A 13052-nucleotide genomic window follows, 5' to 3' on the forward strand; every position below is an offset into this window, starting at 1 on the left:
TCATGTTTTCTGCCGAAGGGATTCACTTGTGACAGCCACCGGCGTACTGAAGCGCCGTTGGATGATATTTCTGGACTCGGATTACAGTTCTCGATTCGTTCCTCAACGCACCCTCTACGACCCTTTGATGTCTGTCGCAACAGTTCTGGGGCACCCAATATATTTGCATTATGGAAGGTTTTTCCATAGAGCTTGAACTTCTACAGAACGGATATTATTTCCAAGATAGATAAAACTTTTCACTAGTTCTAGAATTGGACAATTCTTATCTTGTATTTCTTTACACTGAAATTAAACCTCACATTTGCACAGAACAAGCAGGTGTTGTCGTGGGAAAAGGACCTCGTAAACAGATCCTGAACATACGACAAATAACTGACTAATAACAATTCTCTGAAATATTGTTTTGTATTGGCTGGTTGCGAATGATTGCAAAATCGTCAGCCGAGAAAATGGAGCTAGCTGCTGCGTGGACTTGTCTTGCCTCCTATAAGTGCGATGAAATGTTTTCTCAATGGATGACTCAGCAAGCCACCGTATGAAGCATGGCGGAGACTACCTTGTACTAGCACTAGTCGTTCGGGCCGGCCGAAGTGGCCGTGCGGTTAAAGGCGCTGCAGTCTGGAACCGCAAGACCGCTACGGTCGCAGGTTCGAATCCTGCCTCGGGCATGGATGTTTGTGATGTCCTTAGGTTAGTTAGGTTTAACTAGTTCTAAGTTCTAGGGGACTAATGACCTCAGCAGTTCAGTCCCATAGTGCTCAGAGCCATTTTGAACTAGTCGTTCCTTTCCTGTTCTGCCCGCAAACAGGCCGAGGGCAAACCACCTATGTATATGGCTCCGTAAGAGTCCTAATTTCTGTCATAATTATGCAGTAAGCTTCAAATGCTGGATCTCTAAATTTTATCCAAGGATTTCTTTGAAAAGGACGTCATCTTCTCTCCTGGGATTCCCACTTGTGCTCCCGAAGCATACTCACAATAATTGAGTGTTGATCGGACACGTTGGCAGCAAATATAGCACCCTGCCTCTGAACTGCTTCGGTATCTTCATTTAATCCGACTTGTTGGTGATTCTAAACACTCGAGCAGTACTCAAGAATGGGACACACTAGTCGTAAGGTATCAGGTGGTGGTGGTGGTGGTTAGTGTTTAACGTCCTCATTAGAGACGGAGCGCAAGCTCAGGTTAGGGAAGGATTGGGAAGGAAATCGGCCGTGCCCTTTCAAAGGAACCATCCCGGCATTTGCCTGAAACGATTTAGGGAAATCACGGAAAACCTAAATCAGGATGGCTGGAGACCATTGAACCGTCGTCCTCCTGAATCCAAGGTATCAGGCAAATCCAACACCTTCCATGAAAACCCTGACATGATAAGCAAATCCAGCAGTATGTCACATGGCTCCGAATAAATCGTGACATTAAATTAAGCAAAGTAATGCGATTAACGAGTGAGCAAATGGAATACCACAGACCAACACAAGAATGCCTAAATGCATGTCATACCTTTCCACCGTGAAACAGACGCAGTTCCGAGCGGAGAAACGAGAACAGAAGCCGAGAGCAGAACCGTGTTAAGCTAGAAGGCCCTACGATAAGGGACGGACACCCACGTTGCCAGCCAACCGCCAGGACCACCCCCAACCCATGTTAAAAGATAGAGCCCTCCAAAAGAAAAGTATAGATCTTACGATAACACTAAAAGGGCCACACCAGCCGCAAGTTTTAGCGTGAGACTTTTTCGCGTCTCTGTTACGTTGCAAACGTTAAAAACATTGCCCCACCACGAAAAGTAACCGACAGGACCACCCCCCAGCCCATGTTAGAAGATAGAGCCCTCCAGAAGAACAGTATAGATCTTACGATGACACTAAAAGGGCCACACCAGCTGCAAGTTTTAGCGTGAGACTTTTTCGCGTCTCTGTTACGTTGCAAACGTTAAAAACATTGCCCACCACGAAAAGTATAACGCTTCTCATTGGACAGACAGAATTTTGTAGGTGGAGCTTAAGGTTAACATTGAGACCCTGATTGGTCAGTTGAAAACACAGCCAGATAGCTTTTTTTAAACCAACTTCGGTAAAGTGTAGTAAGGAGAAGTTAGGAGAGAGTTGCTTCCGAGACGGCGAGCTGTATGGAGCTGCGCCGCCCGCCGCTCCTTGACGCTGCGTAACCAACGACAAGGTAATGAACGCACGCGATGCCGCATAACAGCGCATAAAGCTTCACTCAGAACTGCAGAAGTCTCATGTGTTACAACCCCTTTTTACGTAATACTAGTGTCGATCGTCAATTAAATCTCATGGTGTTCACATTTGCTACTTGAAGTAAAAATCTGAAACGCGATGATTTTTCTGTTATATAATTATTGAGAAGCCACATCAGCCACTGTAATTTACGACAAGTTAGATAAGTAATTAAAGATAATTGAAGGTCACTGTAGATCATTTGGATAGTTTTTTCTTTTATGAAACTTAACTTAAACCTAGATTATAGATGTGATATGTCATAGGTCATCCTTCCATCCATTGTAGAACTTGGAAACCCATTCAGGGAATATTCGTTCACATTTTTGTTGAATGCAGTTGGTTTTTATCATCCTGTATTAAAATATTTCCTTTTATCAACAGTGCAATTTAAAAACAATGTTTTGCGAGTAGAATAAAATTTCCAGTGGTAAACTTAACTGCTTTTCCGACGTTATTTTACCAGCTAACTAAACATATTAAAGCCTTGAACCCCTTCCACTAAATTTAGTTAGTATTAAGATTCTTTTACAGGGAGTGCAGTGGAGCTGACGCTGAAATCATTAAGTATTTGATTATATCACCGCTAGTCTCACTGAACTCTTCTGAACTCTACATGTCATGTGTGGTCTGGCGTCTCCTTACCAGCAACAGGTCCAGGTTCAAACTAGTCAATTCCCCCAAAAAAATGCTCAAAGCGTCGTTGCGCGAAAGTGGTAGGGAGACACGACTTAGAACAAACAGACACCACGCAGAATGTTATTGTTCTACGAGGGTTGTCCAGAAAATAAGTTCCGATCGGTCGCGAAATGGAAACCACTGGGAAAATCCGGTAAAGCTTTGTACAGACGTGTTGGGCAGTGTCTCTAGTATTCCCCTCGATCGTGTCGCGTCGCTCGTTTCAGTTTTGAGTGAACAGTGAGCACGTATAGATGCGTAGGGAATAGCGACTCCCGCCAAGTATGAGGGCCTGGTTAGAGATTTCGCCTGTGTCATGCAGCCCACATAACACAACTGTCGAGCAGTTCCTTCTTCATGCCAATTATCGGCCGCACACAGCAGGGGCAATGAAGACGCTCCTGCAGCGTTTCCGATGAAAAGTGTTTGATCACCCACAATACTGTCCGTAATTGGCTCCCCCTGAGTCTCATCTCTGCTCACAACAATCACTGGCTATGAAGACAAAATTTTTCCACAGACAACGAGCTGCAGACCAGTGCAGATAACTGGCCGAAAGCACAGGCGGCTGCTTTCTATGACGAGGATACTGGAAAATACAACACTACGACAAAACTCGAAGTTGGAGCGGCGACTATGTGGATTTCACTGTGGTTTCCATTTCGCGACCGATCGGAACTTACTTTCTGGACAACCCTCGTATATGCGATGAACCACACATTCGTAAAATACTGCCGACAAACTGAAGTAGACCATTCACCTTTCCTACGTACTCGTTCCATTTCGTGTCAGTTCACAACGTTATGGCTAGATATTTAATAGACGTGACCGTATCAAGCAGCACGCTGCTGATGCTGTATTTGAACATTACAGCAATCTTTTTGGTGCTGATCTGCATTAATCCACATTTTTATACATTTAGATGTAGCTGCCATGTTCTGCGCTCCCGTTTTCACCTGCTTCCTTGACTATACGAAAGCCTTTGACTGTGATGTTCGGAGAAACGTTGTGGCAGGTGCTTGCAGAGACTGGTGTCCCACCACACATGAAAGAATGATAACTGACCAGAAGTCAGTGAAATAAACACCTTGAGGTTGTGAAGAAAAGTTCTGGCACGTCTGATTTCATCACTGTATCTAAAGGTATAAGAAAGGACTTTGTACTGCCCTCCAACTGTACAACATCTATACCGCACATGTCATTAGGAAAGCTCTTGATGGGTTGGACAAAAGACCTCTCAATTGGTGGAAGAACTATTAAAAATCTGTGCTTTGCTGGTGACTCTGTACATCTAGCCAGCAGGGGCACCCATCTCGCTCAATATCGGTCCAGGTGGGTTCATTAGGACTGAGGCTGGGTGTCATGCAATGTCATTCAAGTATCCTCATGTCCTTTGAGTAGTCATCAGACCATTCTGACGCAGTCCCGAAGTGATGGAATGATGCATTATCTTGTTGAAAGTACAGGTCCACTGCAGAGTGCTCAAGATGAACAAACGGCTGTACTTGATAGCAAAGAATGATGGTGATTATGATGATATCTGCTGAGCTACTGACAAAAATTAGGGATGTTAGTGTATCACATGGAGTAGACATCAGTCTCAGGAAGTCCAGTCTCATGATAACTGATCAAGGAGCACAGGTCCAGTTCACAGGTCGATCAAAGAGATTAGAAATTATGGATTTCTTTATCTGTCTTGGATCTATCATCTGCTGCACGAGAAGTTGTGAAGATGACATAAGGATGAAGCTAGGACAAGTGGCTACGAAGCAGCTCACAAAAATCTGGGAGAACAGAGCGATAATGAACAGTGGAAAGATCCGGCTTGTTGCAGCACTCGTGTTTTCCATCTTTTTTATGGTTGCGAAACATGTGCCACCAATGCCAGAGACTGGCAGCGTACCGACACATTTGAACTTCGTTACTGGCGCAGAACGCTGCGCATAAAATGGATCGAAAGAAGAACTAATGTGTCCAGTATTAAACAAAGTAATATTATCAGGCGTCTTTCTTCTCCAGGACTTTGGGCATATTGAGAGAAGAGATGAAAGCCTCGAAAAAATAATCGTGGAACGAAAGATCGATGATACGAGAGAGGGGGTCAGGGCAGCGAGAGGGTGAATAAATCAAATCGAGAAGACCTCTAGTCTGCTTCCTCAACAGGTGCCAAGAATATTTGGTATCCATATAGGCCGGCGACTCTTGGTTCGTGTGGTCACGGTGCTCAGCAATACGCACAAGGAGTTGTTGTGATGATGTTGAAGTCCCATTATTTCTGTTTTATGATTAAATATCGTCATATTATATTCTTGGCACAATCAATTCAACTTGGGCACAGCGGTTTGCGGTTTTTCTTTATCATCATATGTACTTCACTGGTTATCAGCTAATAAACAAGTGTTAATTTGTAGTTCGTTCGAAGTTTTCGATACAGGGTGAACTAAAAATTCCCACTTTCTCAAGAGATTGTCAGCTTGTCTAATCTGCTGATTTACTGGCTGGACCCAGCATGTGTTGCATTGCCACGGAAAGTAAAAAGTGTTTGGTTTTGTTATCTGTTTATTTACGTGCTTTTCGATACATGATATTTTTGGTTTTTCCGTCTTGTTGTACCGTACTCACCGTTAGTCTCGAAAAGTTACAAAGCACAGTGTCGAGTATTGAAATTCAGTGAAATCGATCAATTATATGTGCAAATATATCAACAAAGGAAAGCGATATGGTAGTTTTTGGAATGTTAAATTCAACCGGAGGTATTGATGAAATCGACTAATATCAGCTGGTGCGGTACATGAATGAAGCAGTATGTCGCATTTTATCACTTCCTGTCCGTGAACGACACCCAGCAGTTGTTCATTTGTGAGTGCACCTTGAGAATGGACTGTGCGTGCACTTCACGACAGAAAATACAGATGTGAGAACATTGTTACCACAAACAACAACCTTAGGTGCTCGTTGGTTTCTGAAGTACGCGATGTCTTTTTCCTTTTTGTTTGATCTGCAAATCGACTGGTCGCTTTTCGTTTGGGTGACGTAACTGATTCGACACTAAAAGAAATGCTGTGAGGCCAAAATTACAAATTCACAATCACCACCACTTACTGTGTCACACATTTCACAGAAAATATGACAAATTCCGGATTCTGATCACAATTACAAGTTCACAATCAACACCCCTTAGTGTGTCACACCTTTGACAGAAAATATGTCAGATACCGGGATCATCAAGAGAGCTTACAAAATACTTCAATTATAGTTAACCGTTACATACTGTACCTCGATGATGTGTAAAAGCCGGCCGAAGTGGCCGTGCGGTTAAAGGCGCTGCAGTCTGAAACCGCAAGACCGCTACGGTCGCAGGTTCGAATCCTGCCTCGGGCATGGATGTTTGTGATGTCCTTAGGTTAGTTAGGTTTAACTAGTTCTAAGTTCTAGGGGACTAATGACCTCAGAAGTTGAGTCCCATAGTGCTCAGAGCCATTTGAACCATTTGATGTGTAAAACATGTTTTGTTTGCAAAAAGTTAATGATGTTTTGGCAGTACTACTGTTGTAAGTATTTTGTTGAGGCGCCTTCCCATATGACATGCTTGAACTGAATTATATTTCTTTTACTTAATTCGTAACACATTATACAGGGTGAATATGATTAAAGTTAAACTTTCAAAACGCTTTGGAAATAAACGCCACTGCTCAGAATGACGTCAAATTGAAACTGAATATTATCGGAGAAGGGGGAAAACGTATGGCAAAAGATATAGTGTGAAAATTGATCAATAGATGGCGCTGTATGTGACAGACTACGTAATTGAAAACACCTGTCATGCGCACGACCCATTGAAGTTGGTATTAACACGCCGAGTACACGGCTTTTCCTCCTTCCGCGTCTGCGGCGTTCGCCATGACTGTCTCAATGCAGGACCGCGCTCTCCTTGTAAAGCTGTATTACAAGAATGATGACACTCTGCAGAAGTTACGGACACTGAAGGGTTTGAAAAAAGGCGTTGGTCCGATGACTGCCACGGGTCTGGAGAAAATGATTCGAAAATTCGGAAAGACGGGTTCTGTTGGTGTGCAACTTGGTAGAGGGAGGAAACAAATTGTATCGACATCAGTGGAAGCAGTGGCCATATCAGTGCAGGAGGAGACGAGTGGTGATGTGCAAACGCGTAATGCACGGAGATTTGCCGAAACATTGGACATACCCCGAGCATAGTGCTTAAACTTTGCTATCAATTCAAAGTAATCCATGTGCGCCGGCCGGAGTGGCCGAGGGGCTCTAGGCGCTACAGTCAGGACCGCGCGACCGCTACGGTCGCAGGTTCGAATCCTACCTCGGGCATGGATGTGTGTGATATCCTTAAGTTAGTTAAGTTTAAGTAGTTCTAAGTTCTAGGGGACTGATGACCTCAGATGTTAAGTCCCATAGTGCCCAGAGCCATTTGAACCATTTTTATCCATGTGCATGAGTTGCTTCCTGTTGACCTGCCAGCAAGAGCGACCTTTGCTTTGGAATTTCATGCTCGCATGGAAGTGTACAATGATTGGCCGTGGAAGGTTTTGTGGTCAGACGAAGCCCACTTCCATCTGATATGATATGTCAATACACAAAACGGTCGAATATGGGCAACGGAAAATCCACACGCAAATCAAACAATACTACTTCATCCTGGAAAGGTCACTGTGCGATGCGAGTTTACGTCATCATTTATCATAGGACCACATTTATTCGAAGAGACAGGTGCTTCCGGTACTTTTACCTGTACCGTCACTGGTAAGCGCTATAAGTGTCTTTTGCGCAAGCACATAATTCCAGCTCTCCAACAGCGTGGATGTTTGGTTGGGATCATTTTTATGCAAGATGGCGCACCTCCGCACATTGCAAATACAGTTAAACAGCTGCTGAAGCGCCATTTCGGAAATGCTAGAATTATCAGCCGCCATTTCCCTACAGTCTGGCCGTCCCGGATCACCTTATCTCACTCCGTGTGGCTTCTGGCTGTGGGGCTATCTGATAGATGTTGTTGCGATTGCGAACTTAGTTACATTGAAGGCACACATTGCACAACACATTCTGAACGTGAGCTCGGAAACACTTCGGTCAGTTGTGGAACATGCTGTTCCTCGATTTCAGCTTGTTGCAGAAAACGGTGGACAGTATGTTAAATATGTTTTGCGCCAGTCACACGGAAATTAATAATCTGATTTGATTTTGATTGATGATTTTTATGCGGTTTTTGGCCTCAGGGCCATTAAAAACCGATTTTTCCCATCCGATGTGATATGACCTCGCCGTGGTGGATGGGCTTACGTAACTAACGGTGTCACACCTGTATACCCATGTATGCTGAGTAGTACAGTTTGTTTAACGTCAAATCTACATCTTACGCATTGTGGTACGATTCATTTATCATTTGTAGTTTACCACTATTAAACTATGATGCTTACAGCGCCATCTATTGCTGCATTTCGTAACTATTTATTTTTCTGCAATTTTGTCATATGATGACATGATAGAGACCGTGGCTGTTGTTTGAAGACAAATGTTGATGATGTTAGGACATCAACCTCCCACAAATTTACTTTCAGTTCCTTTATTCAGAGGGTAACGTTACCGGTTTCGAATCGTTGTGGTTCATACTCAGACGATTTACACGCTTTCTTTGACATGTGGTGTGCTTTTTACAGATTAATTGTCGTGAAACGTCGGTTTGGAGTGTTTGTTTTCATAACATTCGTCCAACAGATGTAAATACATTCCCACTGCATTATTATTGGCTCTGAGCACTATGGGACTTAACATCTGAGGTCATCAGTCCCCTAGAACGTAGAACTACTTAAACCTAACTAACCTAAGGACATCACACACATCCATGCCCGAGGCAGGATTCGAACCTGCGACCGTAGCAGTAGCGCGGTTCCGGACTGAAGCGCCTAGAACCGCTCGGCCACAACGGCCGGCGCATTATTATTACTGTTGCACACGTAAATTGTAGTCACTGAACACTTTAGATTTGTCACTGAGAAGATTTCTACCACGCACTACATGTTTTGATACATTTACGTGTGCAACAATAAGAATGCAGTGGGAATGTACAGTATTTACATCTGTTGGACGAATGTTATGAAAACACACTCCAAACCGTCGTTTCACGACAATTAATCTGTAAAATACACGCCACATGTCATAAAGAAAACGTGTAAACCGTCTGAGGATGAATCACAACTATTCGAAACCGGTAACGGTACCCTTTGAATAAAGGAACTGAAAGTAAATTTGTGGCTGGTTGCTGTCCTAACACCATCACCATTTATTTTTCTTCTGCCGTACGTTTTCCCCCTTCTCTGATAATATTCCGTTGCAATTTGTCATTCTGACCAGTGGTGTTATTTCTACAGCGGCTTGAAAGTTTAATTATAATCACCCTGTACTTTGATGTTCATTCATTAGCAACTGAATTAAAAATATCAGCTTGACAGCATATAACACCCATTTTCGGTCTAGCGATAGTGCCCATGCATCAGGGCATGGACTCCACGAGACACTGATAGTGTGGCGGAGCCAGCCTGATTTGTGAACCACCGCTCATAGCGCATGTAAATTGATAACAGTTGGGTACAAAGGCACTACTCTTACCTGATATCGACCCAGATGTGTTCACAAGGACTGAAGGTAGGTGTCGTGCAGTGCCATAAGTACCCTCATGTCTCTTGAGCAGTCCTTAAATCATTCTGACGCAGTTCCGAAGTGGTAGTGTGGGGCATTGTCTTGCTGAAAACATAGGTCGTCTGCAAGGAGCTCAACACGCAAAAAAGGCTGTACATGATAGCAAAGAATCAGGGTGATTATGATGCTATTTTATTCGAGTTATAATGGATCTATCTGAGACTTTCGATGCGACTTTAATTCCAATTTCATCTACACTACTGGTCATTAAAATTGCTACACCAAGAAGAAATGCCGACGATAAACGGGTATTCATTGGACAAATATATTATACTAGAACTGACATGTGATTACATTTTCACCAATTTGGGTGCATAGATCCTGAGAAATCAGTACCCAGAAAAACCACCTCTGGCCGTAATAACGGCCTTGATACGCCTGGGCATTGAGTCAAACAGAGCTTGGATGGCGTGTACAGGTACAGCTGCCAAAGCAGCTTCAACACGATACCACAGTTCATGAAAAGTAGTGACTGGCGTATTGTGACGAGCCAGTTGCTCGGCCACCATTGACCAGACGTTTTCAGTTGGTGAGAGATCTAGAGAATGTGCTGGCCAGGGCAGAAGTGCCCCTGCAACTTGCGGTCGTGCATTATCCTATTGAAATGTAGGGTTTCTCAGGGATCGAATGAAGGGTAGAGCCACGGGCCGTAACACATCTGAAACGTAACGCACTGTTCAAAGTGTCGTCAGTGCGAACAAGAGGTGACAGAAAAGTGTAACCAATGGTACCCCATACCATCGCGCCGGGTGATACGCCAGTATGGTGATGACGAATACACGCTTCCAATGTGCGTTCACCGCGATGTCGCCAAACAAGGATGCGTCCATCATGATGCTGTAAACAGAACCTGGAATCATCCGAAAAAATGACGTTTTGCCATTCGTGCACCCAGATTCGTCGTTGAGTACACCATCGCAGGCTCTCCTCTCTGTGATGCAGCTTCAAGGGTAACCACAGCCATGGTCTCCGTGCTGATAGTCCATGTTGCTGCAAATGTCGTCGAACTGATCGTGCAGTTGGTTGTTGTCTTGCAAACGTCCCCATCTGTTGAGTCAGGGATCGAGACGTGGCTGCACGATCCGTTACAGCCATGCGGGTAAGATGCCTGTCGTCTCGACTGCTGGTGATACGAGGCCGTTGGGATCATGCACGGCGTTCCGAATTACCCTCCTGAACCCACCGATTCCATATTCAGCTAACAGTCATTGGATCTCGACCAACGTGAGCAACAATGTCGCGATACGATAAACCACAATCGCGATAAGCTACAATTCGACCTTTATCATAGTCGGAAACGTGATGGTACGCATTCCTCCTCTTTACACGAGGCATCACGTTTCACCAGGCAACGCCGGTCAACTGCTGTGTGTGTATGAGAAATCGGTTGGAAACTTTCCTTTGTCAGCACGTTGTAGGTGTCGCCACCGGCGCCAACCTTGTGTGAATGCTGTGGAAAGCCAGTCATTTGCATATCACAGCATCTTCTTCCTGTCGGTTAAATTTCGCGTCTGTAGCACGTCATATTCGTGGCGCAGCAATTTTAATGGCCAGTAGTGTATTTTCACTGTACAATCATCTATGGCTGACTTGGTTTGATGTGGCAATGCTGGCAAGACTCTGTTGTGATGCTGCTGTCGAAATCGAGTATGATGAGAGCCTGTACCTTCCCTGATTCATACTCAAGCATAGCCAACACTTCACGTTCACCACAGAAGAATAGTCCTGCTTAGCCCCACTGCAGCCATGCACCTTCCATATGAACCTGAGACAACTACGCGAATTGATGGTGCTACTTGACCTTATTTAAAACTAGATATGTTTCACAATGGATGTTAAAGAATAGTGTGGGAATATTGTCACTTCTTTTATTGGAATTCAATGCTCGGGTGACAAGAATAGACAGTGAGGAAATGAGTATGTGTTTGTGGCGAGGCGTATACGAAGCACTAATGCAAAAATTAGAGAATTTCATATTGTCGTTATATTGAACATTTCATCTACTAAGCGCTCCACATCTCCCACCTACTTACCCACTGCATCTGATGGTTAGTCTTGTGACTGTGAACAAGAAGAAGATCGAATAGCTTGTGTTGAATCGGACGGAAACACAAACACAAACTCTCCTTTAGTAGCTGAATTCAACATGTAAATATAAAATTGAATGTCAGATTTTACAATAATTGTTTGGAAACAATGTTCTTTACTCTTTTAGATACTGGCTACTCTTGTTTCGTTACTAGCTGTTTACATTATTTTCCAGTAAGGGATTGCAATGGAGACCACATTATCTATTAGTTGTCTGAGAAGCGAGCGCAAAAGGGAATTTTTAACATTCATTTCAACTGCTACAGGGTGCAAGTTTGCAAAATTCTTTCTCACAGGAGACTCAAATTACATATGCATTTGCTCTTAAAAGTTTCTTTTTATTATATTAATATCCACTTTGGCCCCTTATGAGTTTTACAAAATCACCTCTCAATGAGAGTCTGCGATACGTATTTACACCAACTTTTATATTTGTAGGACCGATGGCTTAGACAGGGCGATAATTCTGTAAAAAAAGAGCCATTCCATATGATGTATTTGGGGAGAGAGAATTTCTATTACACTGTGCATGACAGGGTAACAACTTACTGCAGCAGTCACATTGCATGTATCATTATGGCTCTAGAATTCAGTGACAATTTCAGAATATTTTTTTTTTTGCACTGATATTAAGCAACAACGAGTTTTATTTTGCTGTGTTCTGAAGTAACCAAGCTAGATTATACATGATTTCTGTTGTTATTTTACCAGATTTGATTTACCTTTCATTGATGATCATTTGTACCACTATTTTCTGTAGCCTCCTATTACAGGTGTACATTAGTGTCGTGCAATACGACATCTTTTGTTCGTTTTTTGTCATGTAATGTAGGTGGTGATTTTATTCTTTCTCTCACTTTCCACATGTACTTTTTCTTTTACCTCTTCTGGTGAATACTGGTACCATTCCTGCAAAGGTGCATTCATTTGGATATACATCTCTATCGAAGGTAGTAGTCTACTGCTCGTCTTCAGAACATCACTAATCAAAAGACATCAAAATGACAACATATTTTAGCGTATCTGGTTTTACACGTATGACACAAAAACTTGTAGTCACATATATCCTCTCAAACGGGAGACTGTTCAAAACGTTTATGGCAAATAATATGTAATTTTGTTTGTGCCATATGCTATGTGTACATATTAATATGTAGAAAGTGATACACGTTTGTTGTATACTTCATCATATAGTGTTACCAACCAACACATGCTACTGGATAAGCTGTATAATCGACACCACCCATATCTTTTTTTTCATTTGAATTGGTCTGCCTTGGTAGTTCTTATCAGGAGCATTAGACTCTGCATTTA

Source organism: Schistocerca nitens, chromosome 4 (genome assembly GCF_023898315.1).
Source record: "Schistocerca nitens isolate TAMUIC-IGC-003100 chromosome 4, iqSchNite1.1, whole genome shotgun sequence".
Taxonomy (NCBI): Eukaryota; Metazoa; Arthropoda; class Insecta; order Orthoptera; family Acrididae; genus Schistocerca; species Schistocerca nitens.